Source organism: Cebus imitator, unplaced genomic scaffold, assembly GCF_001604975.1.
Source record: "Cebus imitator isolate Cc_AM_T3 unplaced genomic scaffold, Cebus_imitator-1.0 Scaffold142, whole genome shotgun sequence".
Lineage (NCBI taxonomy): Eukaryota > Metazoa > Chordata > Mammalia > Primates > Cebidae > Cebus > Cebus imitator.
Genome location: NW_016107457.1, coordinates 2028783 through 2043578, shown reverse-complemented (window position 1 = coordinate 2043578; position 14796 = coordinate 2028783). Strand labels below are relative to the sequence as shown.

The window sequence follows — 14796 nt, the reverse complement described above, 5'->3', positions numbered from 1 at the left end:
CACACACACACACACACACACACACAGCAGAGCTAAAGTTACATCTGCTGTATTTTTTTTAGTAACAGCTTTTTTGAGATATAATTCATATGCCATACAATTCACTTGATGTAGAATTGACATACACTTTAAAGTGTACAATTCAATGTTTTTTAGCATATTTACAGAGTTGTGCAATCATCGTCACAATCAATTTTAGAAAATTTCACCATCCTAAAAGGAAACCCCATGCCTATTAGTACACTTAAGAAGCTTCTCCACCTTTTCCCCCAAACAGGACCCCAAGACCCCTCCCCAGCCCTAGGCAACCAGTCATCTTCTTTCTGTCTCTATAGATTCACCTAAATTCTGTGATGTTCATATAAAGGAATCATATAACGTGTAGCCTTTCCTGTCTGGCTTCTTTCCACTTAGTATTTATAAGTACTTTTGCACTTATAAATTGTAACATTTATAAGTACTTGTACAGCAGAATAATATTCCATTGTATGGATATACCACATTTTCTTTATTTGTTCATCAGTCAATGGGCATTTGGGTTGTTTCCACTTTTTGGTTAATGTGAATAATGCTGCTATGAACATTCACGCACAAGTCTTTGTGAGGGCATGTTTTCATTTTTCTTGGTTAAATACCCAGGAGTGGAAACTATTGGCTCATATGGTGACTCTATCTTTAACCTTCTGAGGAACTGCCAGACTATTTTACAAAGTGGCTGCCCCATTTTTATAGTTTTTGAAAATATTTTCTCCTAATCTCTAGGAGGGGAAGCACATTTTTGACACCTGATAATTCAGCATTTCATATGTTAAATAGACAGATTATGAAATAAAGAAATTTTTTTAAAATGAAAGTTTTAAAACCAACCAAAGTAAGAAGTTTGAGTTTTAAAACTTTCATTTATTTTCTTTAAATTTCTCTTTTATGTCATCTAGTAATAACATACCTTATTATTGGGGTTCCTTATTACCCGTTGCATATTAAATTATTAATTACGTAAGAAATCTCACACATTTTCTTCAAGTGCCTGAGGTCAAGTAATGAAGAGCCAAGTTAACATGAGATACTTTTTCATGGACAGTCATTACATTTATTTACCTACTAAATCACTGGGTCCCTACACCACGCCTGGCATGTGTGCGGTGCCGAATATTTGCTTTGCTATTTTATACTTTAAGAGATTACCTTTTTACTGCAGGGTTGGAGGAACATTGTGTACTACAAATAATTATCATAGCTAATTTTCCACAAGCAGATTATTTGCATACTGAGTGTTTTGCTTTGGTTATTCATTAGTTACATACTTCTTTTCTTTTTTTTTTTTTTTTGAGACGGAGTTTCACTCTTGTTACCCAGGCTGGAGTGAAATGGCGCGATCTCGGCTCACTGCAACCTCCGCCTCCTGGGTTCAGGCAATTCTCCTGCCTCAACCTCCTCAATAGCTGGGATTACAGGCACGCGCCACCATGCCCAGCTAATGTTTTGTATTTTTAGTAGAGACGGGGTTTCACCATGTTGACCAGGATGGTCTCGATACATACCTCTTTTCATAAAATATGCCATTTGGGCCACACTTGGTAAGTCAATCTTTTTGCAAATTACATTTGTCAGCACCACAGGAGTTCCATTAGGTATTTATTTTTCCACCTCATAGCAATGTTCATTTCTTAATTTATTTGGTATATATTGTAACACTATTGGCTAGAGAACCTATTGAAAAATAATCTTGACCAGCCAAAGAAAAGTTGAACTAGTAGCCTTTCCAAGAACTACATCTAAGGCAGAATCCAATCCTTTACTTCATTAAGACCACAGTTGACAGAAGATGTACCCGAGTTACAGAAATATTGATGTGATGTGGAAGAAGGGTGTTGCCTGAGGAGAGATTTAATTCTATTTAAATTCACATTAAAAGGCCACGTTTCAGACTAGTTTGGTCTCTAGACTTTGATTCTCTGAACTGGTTACCATACCTGCTTGTCACTACAGAAACTTCTTGGATGAATTTGAATAACCCAGATGCCAGTTGTGTAATGGAGATAAAAGAATAGTGTATATGACATCCATTCGTAGTCATTGTAAATTTGTCAATAGATAGACTTTTCTTCTTTTAACTTTAGGGAAAGTAGGTTCAGAACCTTACTTGCCATGGGTTCTTTGGTATACTCATGACAACAAGTACTCAGATAACACTTCCTTACTAGGTGTTAGGCTGTTCTGAACACTTTTTCTGGTTTAATTCAAGAATCTTCACAACTACCATATGAGGTAGATATTATTTTGCCCATTTTATAGATGATGAAACAGGCACAAAGAAGGTAGGAACCCTCACCAAGATTACGAAGCAAATAGGTATCCTTGGCTTCAGGGTCTGTGCTGTTGTCCTATATGTCCTCTGCTTCTTTTAACCTCTTGGGATTTCTGTTTCTTTATCTAAAAAATTAGAAGATTCAATCCTACATTGAATATGAGGTTGCACCTGCTAATCTCCAGGGTCCTTTTCCTAAGACTCAGGCTCAGATTCAGCAGTCTCAAAAAGAGCATTCATGACCATGTGTGACTAAGAAAAATAATCAAGACAAAAAATCCCTAGGAATTAAAACACCCAGAAGCAACCTCTTTGTGCCTCCAAGGATGTCTGAAGGACCACATTCAATAAAAGAAAATGCCTATAATTATCATTGTTCATGATGTTGACGCTTAATTCAGCCTTAGATTGGTGGGTACCAGAGTCTTTGTGATGGATCCAAGTATTTGTACTGTGGGTCATACCTCTCTGTAGATTTGGAAACATAATGACTTTTCATTTAAATACACAACGATAGATTTGGTTGAGGATAAAGGAACTATTGGCATGCTTCTATCTGAGCCAGCTGTACCCCAAGGATTTAACAGATGTTAGCTTCTTATTGCCAAAAGATATTGCCTCTCTTTTTTTTTCCTAAGACCTCTTTAGCCTAATCATCAATTTCTGATTCTTCTTGGTTAGGACAGGCCTATTTCCAGTGAAACTTTCGCACTTGCTTTATCAGACACCATTCCTCAGTGTACTGGTATCTCACAGGTTTTCCACTTTTTGTTTCTCTTGCATCTCTTTAGTGATCTATGATTATATGTTCCAAGTCACAAATCAAGCAACTGAATAGTTTTGTACCATTTCTAGTTGCAAAAGAAATCTTGAAGATGTATTTTAGATTCAATAATGCTGGAGTTTCACAAACATTTGTGTGTTATTGGAATGATGAGACCTCATATTTGAAATTGGAACTATCGGCCAGGTGCGGTGGCTCACACCTGTAATCCTAGCACTTTGGGAGGCCAAGGTGTGTGGATCACCTGAGGTCAGGAGTTCAAGACCAGCCTGGCCATCACAGTGAAATCCCATCTTTTTTTAAGAAAAGAAAGAAATTGGAACTATCCTAGAGGATTCTGCAATGTGAGGCACACTTCCCTCATTTTCTAGCAATTCTTTGTTCTTATTATTCTAAATTCTAAGTGGAAATCCAGGAACTACCTTAGACCTTTATCTTTACTAATCACAGCAACTACCAGTTGTGTGGTACCTCTCAATCTTCAAATTGGTCCGTTTAACATTTTATAATTTTATAGATTTTAAGTTTTCCTATCTTTTGCCTCAACTATTATATCAGCTTTCTAAATAGTCTCCTTCCCAGTCAGTGCACCCTCCAACAAGATAACTTGTGTTTCAAGTTATCACCTTGAAACACAAATTCAACCATGTCCTTCCTCTGTTTAGAGTATTTCAGTGGCTCCCCTTTTCTGAATAACCTTCATTTGAAGATGAGAACTTCCATGGTCTAAACCATCGTAGAGAACATTTGTTGTTTTCTTGCTAGCCAGCATCCCAGTTTGTTTATGGAGACTCATCTCTCCCCTAATGAGTACTCTCAAAGTGCCCTGTCTTTCCCTACCTTAGAGATGGTTACATGGCCCAAGTCAAGCCAGTCACACTTTCTTCTGGGAATTTGAATGTTGAATAAAACCCTGCAAGGATGGAGCTCATTAATTTTCTCATGAGGATATGTAGTCCCTACCAGTGAGATCTCTAAATGGACATGGGTCCTTCCAAGTTTTCCAATTTATGCTATCCTGTCAAGAGATGGGAACTGTTATCTGCATTTAAAAGCCCTATGCTTGTTTACCTTCCACTTCCCACAAATACTCTGATTTTAATCATTTGTAATAATCCACTGTAATTCTCTAGCATACCAGGGGAGTCTTTCATGTCATGAAGACTTTGCAGATCTCCTTTCTGTCTTGGAATGCCTCCCTGTCAAGCCAAGCAGTGCCTCGGACTCTGTGTTTCTTTAACATAGTACAGGTTCCCTGATTGGGGGTGGTTAGCCCATACTGGTTATTATTGTCAGTCTTCTTTCCTAGATTGCAACCTCCTTTGTTTTATATGATGCATGGCACAAAATAAACAAGATTTATTATTTTATTTTAATTTTTGTTTTTTGAAACAGGATCTCACTCTGTGGCCCAGGCTGGAGTGCAGTGGCACAATTTCTGCTTGCTGCAACCTCTGCCTCCCAGGTTCAACTGATTACCATGCCTCAGCCTCTTGAGTAGCTTTTTTTTTTGTATTTTTAGTAGAGATGGGGTTTTGCCATGTTGACCAGGCTGGTCTTGAACTCCTGACCTCAATGATCTACCTGCCTCAGCCTCCCAAAGTGCCAGGATTACAGGTGTGAGCCACCATGCCCAGGCTACAAGAATTATTTGATGAATGAATAAATAAAATTACAGTATATCTTGTAGTTCATAATGGGAATTTATAGTATGGATAATAAATAAGGTGCATCTCCAGAACCGAAGAAAAGGATAGAAGGTTTAAGATAGCAGAATGAACATAAAATTCACGAGACTGACCATAGGAGAATTGCTGATGAAATTAGGGCAAATTTATTAAAGTAGGAGCGATGGGGCCGGGCGCGGTGGCTCACGCCTGTAATCCCAGCACTGTGGGAGGCCGAGGCGGGTGGATCACGAGGTCAAGAGATCGAGACCATCCTGGTCAACATGGTGAAACCCCGTCTCTACTCAAACTACAAAACATTAGCTGGGCATGGTGGCGCGTGCCTGTAATCCCAGCTACTCAGGAGGCTGAGGCAGGAGAATTGCCTGAACCCGGGAGGCGGAGGTTGCGGTGAGCCGAGATCGCGCCATTGCACTCCAGCCTGGGTAACAAGAGTGAAACTGCGTCTCAAAAAAAAAAAAAAAAAAAGTAGGATTGATGATAATGATGATGAAGAACATACAAACACAGAGCATGTATGTTACTAGCTAAGTAGTTTCTAATTAGGTAAGTAGTTTTAAAATATCATTTTTATTTTATTTACTTACTTACCATTTTTATTTTATTTACTTATTTATTTTTAGAGTCAGGGGCCTTACCTTACTATGTTGCCCAGGCTGGACTCAAACTTCTGAGCTTCAGCAAATTTCCTGCCTTAGCTTCCCAATAGCTGGGACTACAGACATGTGCCACCACACCCAGTTGAAAATGTTATTTTTAGCCAAGAGCAAAGATAGAGTTGAGGGTATTTTATTTGCTCTACACCCATTTTGATGCCTTGTCTCTGGGAATAAACCAACTTCCTTCCCAATTCCAGCCCCCTTCAGGTGCTGCTAGCCCGGGCCCTGGGCACACTAGGTCTTTCCTTTGTCACTGAAGCCCTGGGAGCAGGGCCTTATGATTTCTTTGCCTTATGATTTCTTTAATTGACTACCTGGAATGAATCCCGTTTCCTGCTCAGACCCTAATACACTGCGTATAGTAATTTCTTTAAAATATGTGCTTTGGTTTTTGGATTAAATTATTAACATTAAATAATTAAGATTAAATTATTAAATTATCAAGTAGATGACTATTAATTATATGAAAACAAACATGAATATTGAGAAGGCAGGATTCAGAAACATCTTCAAAATAAAGCAGACTGGGCGTGGTGGCTTATGCCTATAATCCCAGCACTTTGGGAAGCAGAGGCAGGAGGGTCACTTGAGCCCCGGAGTTTGAGATCAGCCTGGGCAATATAGTGAGACCCTGTCTATACTTCCCCCAATACACACACAATTAGCTGAGCGTAATGCTGCATGCCTGTGGTCCCAGCTACTTGGGAGGCAGAAGTGGGAGGATCACTTGAGCCTGAGAGGTTGCGGTTGCAGTGAACCAAAATCATGCCACTGCACTCCTGCCTGGGCAACAGAGACCTGCCTCAAACAAAACAAAACAAAAAACACCAGAACTGACCAACCAACCAAACAAAAACCATAAAGCAGGGGACACATTTCATATCTACAGCAAGTTGCTTGGCTCTAGTTTGAAATAACTCCCAAGTACTTTGATAGAAAAGTGTATGTATCTCTGCAATGTGGTAAGTGGTAGAAACAGATGAGCAAACCATTCTATGTGAGCGCAGCCTGGGGGCGGGTAAATGGAGGACAATTCATGCATCCTTTTAGATTGCTTCTGTCTGCATTGATTTCAGTCTGCACTGATTTTATTGATTTAAATACTGTTAACTGCTTGACTACTTTTTTCCCCCAAGGGTATGCTTTTTCCTGTATAATTCACTTTCATGGGTTAGTTGCCTTCTTCTAAATCATTCCCAAGAAATCAAAATTGCAACCTGTTGAATAGATAGCTCTAAGGGGACCATATTTTCCAAATAAAAATTATTTACTTAATGAAACAGGGGCAAACTCTTTGGACTATCTACAAATTTTAGGCAGTATGGACCCTGTACATAGAGTAAAAGTCATGCTCTTCTCTTACATAAGGTAATGAGGAAGAGAAGAAGGCTAAAATTTAACACTTTGAACTGAAACCTGTTGCTGTCTGAAACTTTATGTAATACATCTAAGTCAAATACTCAGGCAAAAGCACATTTAAAAAGCTGGCACTATTTCATAAAAAGATTTGATTTGCTCATCTCGTGTTTATATTTATATAGTATTCATCTACTCCACCTGTATTTTCATAAGAAGAAATTGGATCCATTGGTACATTTGAACTCCACACCCCGCCTTTGGTAGTAAACCCTTCTTCCTTAATGATGACACTGTAGATCATGTAAGCTGAATTTGTAACACATATGATTCTATGAGTGGATTTAAAATGTGGGAAATGGCTTTAAACTGTCCTGGACACATGCAGAAATTTTCTCTTCCTCTTCTTCAATGCACTTTTGGGAACCTGCTATGTGCCAGGTACTCCGCTGGAGCCTGGTATAAAGCTTTGTAAGCACAGCTGGAGGTTCTACATTTTGTGTGGACCCTGGACTCACATCTACTGTGTCTGCCTGTCTCAGTCACTTTGGTGCCCTCTAACCTCATTAGGCCTTAATTTTTCTTATACATGAGGATATGTACATTCTGTATAATTTTGTTTCTGATTTCCATTTTCACGAGAATTTAGAGTGACGGTTCAGAGCAGGGTCACTGAGGTTTGTGGGTCAAGATGGCCAGGGAGAGACCTATGTTAGTTCTAGCTAAATAATTATAAGCTTACTTGGCTCAGAGTACACTGAAGTTTATACACCGAACTAAACTATATTATTGGTGCAGTTAATTAGAAGTCAAGTGGCAACAGGAGGCCTAAGGTAAAGACCATTCGAGAGCGCAGTAACACCAGGGAACACCGGGGTGGTTGCAGAACAGGCAGTACTGCCCTGGTCCCGCAAATGCCTTCTCAACATGGAAACTACATGAAGGTCTCATAAAGAGGGCTTGTGCAAAGATCTCTGAGAAGGGAGGCGACCTCTGCTCACAAGATCAGGGAGGGTCTTTGCAGATGGGAGCTGGCAAGGAGGAGAAAAGCCTTACAAGGCAGAGATCACAGAATGCCTCAGGCTCTGCCTAGGTTCTTGGAATATGGAGTAATTTTAATTGCTCTATGCCCTCAATGCTCAGGAGATAAAAGCCCCTTGATGCATTGGGTGTGGTCAGACCAGGTGGCTCCTCATCCGCTATACTTCTGATACATTGGCACCCTGATAACAATCAGTGATAAACTCAGAGTACTAGTTTAGCATGTCTTAGAAGGATCTCAAATGCTGTTAAATGCTCAGCGCACAAGTTTAGCTTGTCTTAGAAGGATCTCAAGTGCTTCCCACCCATTTTACCTACCCCTCCACCCTTCCCTCCACACCCATAAGATCGATGAGATTATGCACATAATAAAAGTGTTTGGAGCCCGGAGCTCGGGGCCAACACGGTTCCCACACCGGTGTTGGTCCCCTGGACCCATGCTGTAAACTCTACTCTTGTGTCTCTGTCTTTATTTCCCTTTCTCAATCCCTCGTCACCACCGGGACTAAGGGTGCCCACGTGCGGGGTTGGGCTGGTTCCCAACAGAGGTTCAAACCTTAGCTTCACCTCTCGTTATGTGATTGAGGGCAAATTATTTAGCTTCTCTCTAGTTCTTGTTCATTATTGGCAAAAGGCAGGTGAGAATAGTAGAACCTTCTTAGGTTTCTTGTGAAGCTTTAAATTAGTGTAAGAAGTCAGTTCTCATTGTTAGCTCTCCCCAGCCTTGAATCATTTTTCTAAAGTAGGTTGGGAAGAGCACAGGCTTAACAATCAGCCAGGCCAGTCTCAAAATCCCACTCCATCACTGACCCACTGAGTGACTCAGCAAGTAACTTAGCCTCTCTGAACCCCAGTGTCATCATCTGTAAAATGAAGATACCAATACTTAACCAGTCTGGGCATGGTGGCTCATGGCTATATCCCAACACTTTGGGAGGCCAAGAAGGTAGGATCACTTGAGCCCAGCTGTTTGAGATCAGCCTGATCTCGAACACCTGGGCTAGATGGCAAGACTCAGTCCCTACAAAAAACTTTTTTAATTAGCTGGATGTTGTGGTGCATACCTGTAGCCTAGCTACTTAGGTGGCTAAGGTGAAGGATCCCTTGAGCCTAGGGGTTCGAGGATGAAGTGAACCGTGATCATGCCACTGCACTCGTCTTGTTGAGAAGTAAGACCACGTCTCTAAAAAACTAAATGAAACAACACCATTTACTTATCTTCCCCATTTCCACCCCCCTCAAAAAAAAAAACCAAAAAAAAAACTTCAGTCAAGTAGTATGATAAAAGATAAAGCCAGGAAAATATGAAATGGTATTCTGGAGAACTGCAAACAAAAATACAATATAGTATATCTTTAAGGTCACTTTAAACATTTGAAAAAATTGTCCTTTTAAACAAAAGCTCTATAAGCATAAGAGAGAATGATTTATCCACTTTAATTATTTTCTGACCATTTATCATTTAGAGTGTGAGAGAATAAATTGGAATTAATAGAATGATTTACGGATAGATCTCCAAGCCAACTGCTATAAAAGCCACAAAGTCAGTTTTCTTTCATTGTTTTTATTACAAAGTGTAGTCGTAGTTGGTCTTTGTAGCTATGCTGTCACTCATAACAGGAGAAGAACATCATGTGAAAAGATAAGAAACCTGCATGGTGTGATAAGTCAGAGAGGAAAGTCTGGTCAGCCAGGCAAGCACTGGACCAGTGAATCGAGTGTTGGTCAAGTGCACCACCTTCCCCTGACCTTATGACACCTTGCTCTGCCCTCTGCGTTTTGTGTTTCTGCTTCCTTGCTGGGATAAGGACCAAAGAACTTTAGGTTAATTTCTCCATCCATCTCATTCTCTGAAGGACTAAGGTGGCAAATAGTTTAAGAAAAGGAGACCTTAGACCATTTCACAAATTATGAAGCTCTTTACAAGTGCTTCCTAATAACAATATAAAGCAAAGAATGGCTTCCTTTAGTTGACACCTCTGCATCAACTTTTTAATTTAATTTTATTTTAATTTTTCTTTTTATTATTTTTTAAAATAAAGACAGGGTTTCATCATTGTTGGTCAGGCTGGTCTTGAACTCCCGACCTCAGGTGATCTGCCCGCCTTGGCCTCCAAAGTGCTTGGATTACAGGTGTGAGCCACCACGCCCGACCTCAACTTTTCTTTAAAAGCATTTCTCAGGTTCCTTTTCTTCCAAAAGGCAGCAAATTTTGCATCTTTTTTGTTGCTGGAGGTAAAAACTTGGGGGCATAGAGAGATGGTTTTAATCTCATCTCTGCTGACTTACCTGCCTCCTCCACCGCTAGAGTGATCTGGAACACATCTTGAGCTTCTCCCAGTAAAATTCCTTTTGCAAGTAAAGTGCCAGGGCTTGACTACATCTCTGAGTTCTCTCTTACATGTCTCAATCCTTGCAGTGTGACTGAACAATGAACCTTCACAAGATGATAGGGGCAATTTTCACATTCCAGCCTGGCAACAGTCCCCTGAGCTAAGTGTCCACTGCCTCACGGCCAGATTCCAGCTCTCTGAGCCCTCCAAGTTCCCTTCTAGCCACTTCATTCATTGCATTAGAAGCTTGGCCCTGCAGCCATCTAAAGCTGGGAGCAACCCCGTGTGTGAGCTTCAGCTCATTTTTGGTTCTTAGTCGATAGGCGAGGGCTGGCCTGAGTAGAAATGGAAGTGCTGGCCATATACTCTTCCAAAATAAATCTAGGAAAACTTGATGTAAGTGGTAACAGGGATATGTCAATTTCAGAAACCAGTTGGCTGATGTAGTATATTTTCCAGGCATGGTTTCCTTGTCCCCCAAACAGAAGTTCACATACATTGACTGGTTTGAGCAACAATCAAGATGACATGTGCTCTGGTGCTTAGGAATTACTTGAATCAAAGACAGACTTGCTAAAAATATCTTTTATTGGCCGGGTACAGTGGCTCATGCCTGTAATCTCAGCACTTTGGAAGTCCAAGGCAGTGTATCACTTGAGGTCAGGAGTTCAAAACCAGGCCAACATGGTGAAAACCTGTCTCCACTAAAAATATAAAAATTAGCATGCCTGTAATCCCAGCTACTCAGGAGGCTGAGGCAAGAGAATCGCTTGAATCCGCGTGGTGGAGGTTGCAGTGAGCCGAGATCATGTCACTGCACTCCAACCTGGGTAACAGAACAAGACTTTGTGTCAAAAAACACACACACACACACAAAATTTTTATTGAAACATAGAGAAAAGAATACAAATTATCAGTGTATAGGTCAATATATAGAGAAAACAACACAAATTATCCATGTAAAGAATGCCCTTGAGTAACCATAAACCAGGTAGAAAATACAGCCTAAGAATCCCCTACTGTGTCCCCTCTCCTCTTCAGAAGTAAGTTTTTTATGGTGTTGACGATATAGTTTCTCCATTTTTCCTTCCAGAACTTATTCTTGGGCCCACCTTGCTCTCATTCTCACTGTTACTTTCCCCCCTTTCTCTCTTCTCCTCTTAGAACAAAATACTATTGACTCGCACTGGTCATTCTCTTCCCTGTAAACTGAAAGTCAGTAAATTGAATAGAAAGGAATGATGAAGGCCAAAATGGCGGAACCTCCGCCACGTTTGTGCTGTAAGAAAACGTGACATGGCTGCCTAGGCTCCACAGGTTTTTAAGCTCTCATCCACACAGACTCCATGATACAGGCAGGATTCTTGGAAATTTCATAGACAAGGAAACGGAGGCGCAGCGGCTTGATCCCCACTTCTGAAACCAACCCTTTGCCAGGTGTAGAATCTTTGCCTAGGCCAGGACCAGTGACTATCAGTGTATAAAGGGAGTTCTCATCAAGGCGGTGGGTGGCCCCCGTCCCCTTTGAGAAGCCAGTAGAAAGTATGGTGTGGCTTCCCAGAAAAATGCATACACACAGGAACGCAAAAAATGCGTATCGCTTTGGAGGGTTCCCACGGTTGGCGAACCACTAGTGCCTATGGACAGCCACCAGCTGCTGCAGTGACTGAGGGTTAAAACAGACATACATCTCCGCCCCCAAGCCCATTACCTTTCAGCCAAAGATAGTAATGCCAATGGTAGTATTGTTGGAGCAGTTCACCTGCGGGACAGACTGAACGTCCTTAGAAGCAGCCTGTGTGTGTGTGTGTGTGTGTGTGTGTGTGTGCACCGCGGGACGCCCTCCTTTTCAGCCGAGCTGTCACAAAATACAGCACTTGGCATCCTCACTCCTCACTTCCCAGGAGCACCGACTCCACAAAGTTCTGGTGCCTGTTTCTCCGGGATCACTGCCAGGTGGGTATACAGCCCCGGCCAGGAGGGCGCCGGCAGCCCCGGGAGCCTGGGAGACCAAGTACTACTTGCGTTCATTTCTAGACCCCGGCTCCCCGCAAAAGCTCGCGGTCCTTGGCAGGCTCCGCCCGGGCACGCGGTGGGCGGCAGGGGCACAGCGGCGCCTGGGGACGCGCGTGCGTGCGCACCGAGAGGGCGCCTGGCCGGCGGTGCCCACCTCTCTCGTGGCCTTGGTGGCTCCAGGCAGGGTAGGGCCGGGGCCGCGGCTCGGGCAGTGCCCTCCCTACTCTTGGCCGGGCCGGGAGCCGCGGGAGCAGGCGCAGTGCCCCTACCGCCCGCTTTTCCGCCTGCATCTCCTCCGCCCCCTCCTCCTCCTCCTTCCCCCAGCCACCCGCGCAGTCACAACCGGTTCAGACTGGCCAGGGTGCCCCGCAAAGAGAGACAAGGGAGAAAAAGACAACAGGAAAAACTCCGGGGAGGAGGAGGAGGAGGAGGAGAAAGAGAAGGTGGAGCCCAGAGAAGGGGGCCGGCTCCCTCGCTCCATGTGGCCGCCGCCGCCGCGGGGTCGGTGGGGGCAGAGGGCGGCGGCTCCCGGGTCCGCGCGTAGCGGGACCGTTTGTCCAATACTCCAGCAGGAGCCAGGGCCGCTGCTGGCCGGGATAAATAGCAGCCCTGCCGGCCGGGAGCTGCAGGGGAGAGCGGCGGCCGCGGTCCCACCTCACCACCAGCCCGGCCGCCCTGGGCACTGCGCCGCGTGCTGAGCCCCGGAGACCCCGCCGAGGCTGGGACTCAGGTAATGGGCTGGAGCTTGCGGGGAGGGTGCCAAGGGTGGGGCAAGAAGTAACTCTGACTCCGAGCATTAGGAGGGGGCGGTGGAGCAGCGTGAAACCGGGTTTTTGTCTGGGGTGTATGCTGGGAGTTCGAGTGTCCGCTGCGCGCCCGCGCCCGTCCCTTGCCACCCACTTTTTTGATGGGGTGCTTCTACAAAGTGGGCAGATTTCCCCGGGAATCTGAGGGCGGCATTTTGCACCTTCAGTTGGAGTTGAAAGAGAGAGGGGGTTCCTGGGGTGGTTCGGTGCCCCTCCCCCACGACCTGCCCTGGACTCCTGAGAGAGGTTCTAGGGCTGCTGGTGGAAGAGCAGGGAGAGGTGCACAAAATCCAGGTGGGCCTCTGTTTCTCAGGGGACCGAACGGCCTCCAGCTGTCTTGGTCGGGAACGCGAGTAAGCAGGTGCCCCCGGAGGGTTGGGATTGGGGCACCCCGGGTATTATTGACATATGTGGAGCACAGCGCGCGGGGTGGGCGGATTCTGCATCGTGGCGCCCGGTTCAGCACCACCCGGCAGCCCCGGGCGAGCGCGGGAGCCCAGCCTTCGCCACTGCAGTAGGAGGCACCGGCACCTCTGGACCCTGAGCCAAAACTTGGGAGGACTTGGTGCTTAATGCCCCATCTTTGGTTCGCGCTAGGTAACCTGCTCTGGCTTCAGCAGCGCCCAGAGCCTTTCCAGAGAGCTGATAACCACGAACAAACTTGGCCGTCAAAAGCAAATCAATGCTTTACTTTGTTTTTTGGGTGTCTAATCCATCCAACGCAAACTATTCCAGAAGTTTAGTCAGGATTTACACTAAATATGTTACTTATGCAGTAAGTTATTCGATATAACACTTTTGATCAATTTTCTAGGCTACAATTTTGATGTGGTTTTAAAAAATATTGAATTAACTGAATATTAGTTCATATTGAAGGTGGATTCTCCCGTTCCCTGCACCCCACAGTAGGATTTTCGGTTGTTTCATCAAATTCTGTAAATTGGTATGCCTTAACATTTTCTTATATTTGAGTTGGGTTCAGCTTTGAGAAATTCTTCAGGCAGGTATAGGCAGAGGGCTGAGGAAGCCAGAGAAGATTCCGAAGAGAAAGCATGATTACTTGTTGCATGATTATAGCCTCTTAAAATTTCTGATAGGAAAACCCTTCCACTTTCTGGACCAAATGCACAGTGGAGCCATTTTCTATTCCCTGTTGCAATAATTAATAATAAATATGTAAATTTATTAAATAAATGAATATCCATATCATTGTTAATACCCATACCATTGGGAGAAACTAGTCCCGGACCCCTCCCTCCCCCCCAAAAAAGGCCCTTGGAAGTAGGAATTAGATAATAAAATAGTTTAACCTGCAATTTTGTAACAACTCAGACTTTGAGCACCACTGATCCCCTAAGAACATCCCTCTTGGTTCTTTTTGTGTGTAGGTGAGTGGGATACCGGTATCCTTCATATCTATGGGAGGAGCATTGGGCGGAGCCAAAGATACGAGAAGTGGATCAAGACACTAGGAAATCTTTTCTGGCTTCTGACTGAGTCTGAAATGGTGGTGGGAATGGGTTGGTGTCTGAATCTTTATCGGGACACATTATGGTATTTCAGGGTGGATCTGGCCATGCAACTCGAGCTAGAGGATGACAACTAGACAGATGTGGTCACGTTTTCAAGTTTTACTTCCTCACTCCAACCTTTCCAACCCCTAATTAATGAATTAGATAATAAAAATTGTGTACATTTATCATGCACAACACATTATTTTCAAATAGCAATGCATTGTAGAATGGCCCAACTAACATTACGTATGCATTATCTCGAATTTTTATCTTTTTTTTTTTTTTTTTGTT

At 43.4% G+C, this 14796-nt stretch overlaps 1 protein-coding gene across 4 annotated transcripts in view; it reads left to right on the top strand.

Moving 5' to 3' along the window:
- The first annotated feature begins 12006 nt into the window (after positions 1-12006).
- The window catches only part of SLC16A9 (solute carrier family 16 member 9), a 47274-nt gene continuing 44484 nt past the window's right edge, over positions 12007-14796 (top strand). For 2 of the 4 annotated variants that reach the window (XM_037743370.1, XM_017542275.2), the window contains exon 1: positions 12308-12915. The gene's annotated coding sequence lies outside the window, so the exon portion shown is untranslated. Of the gene's footprint in view, positions 12126-12307; positions 12916-13195; positions 13286-14796 lie in introns of those variants that run through there. The other 2 variants (XM_037743368.1, XM_037743369.1) reach the window with 2 other exon arrangements.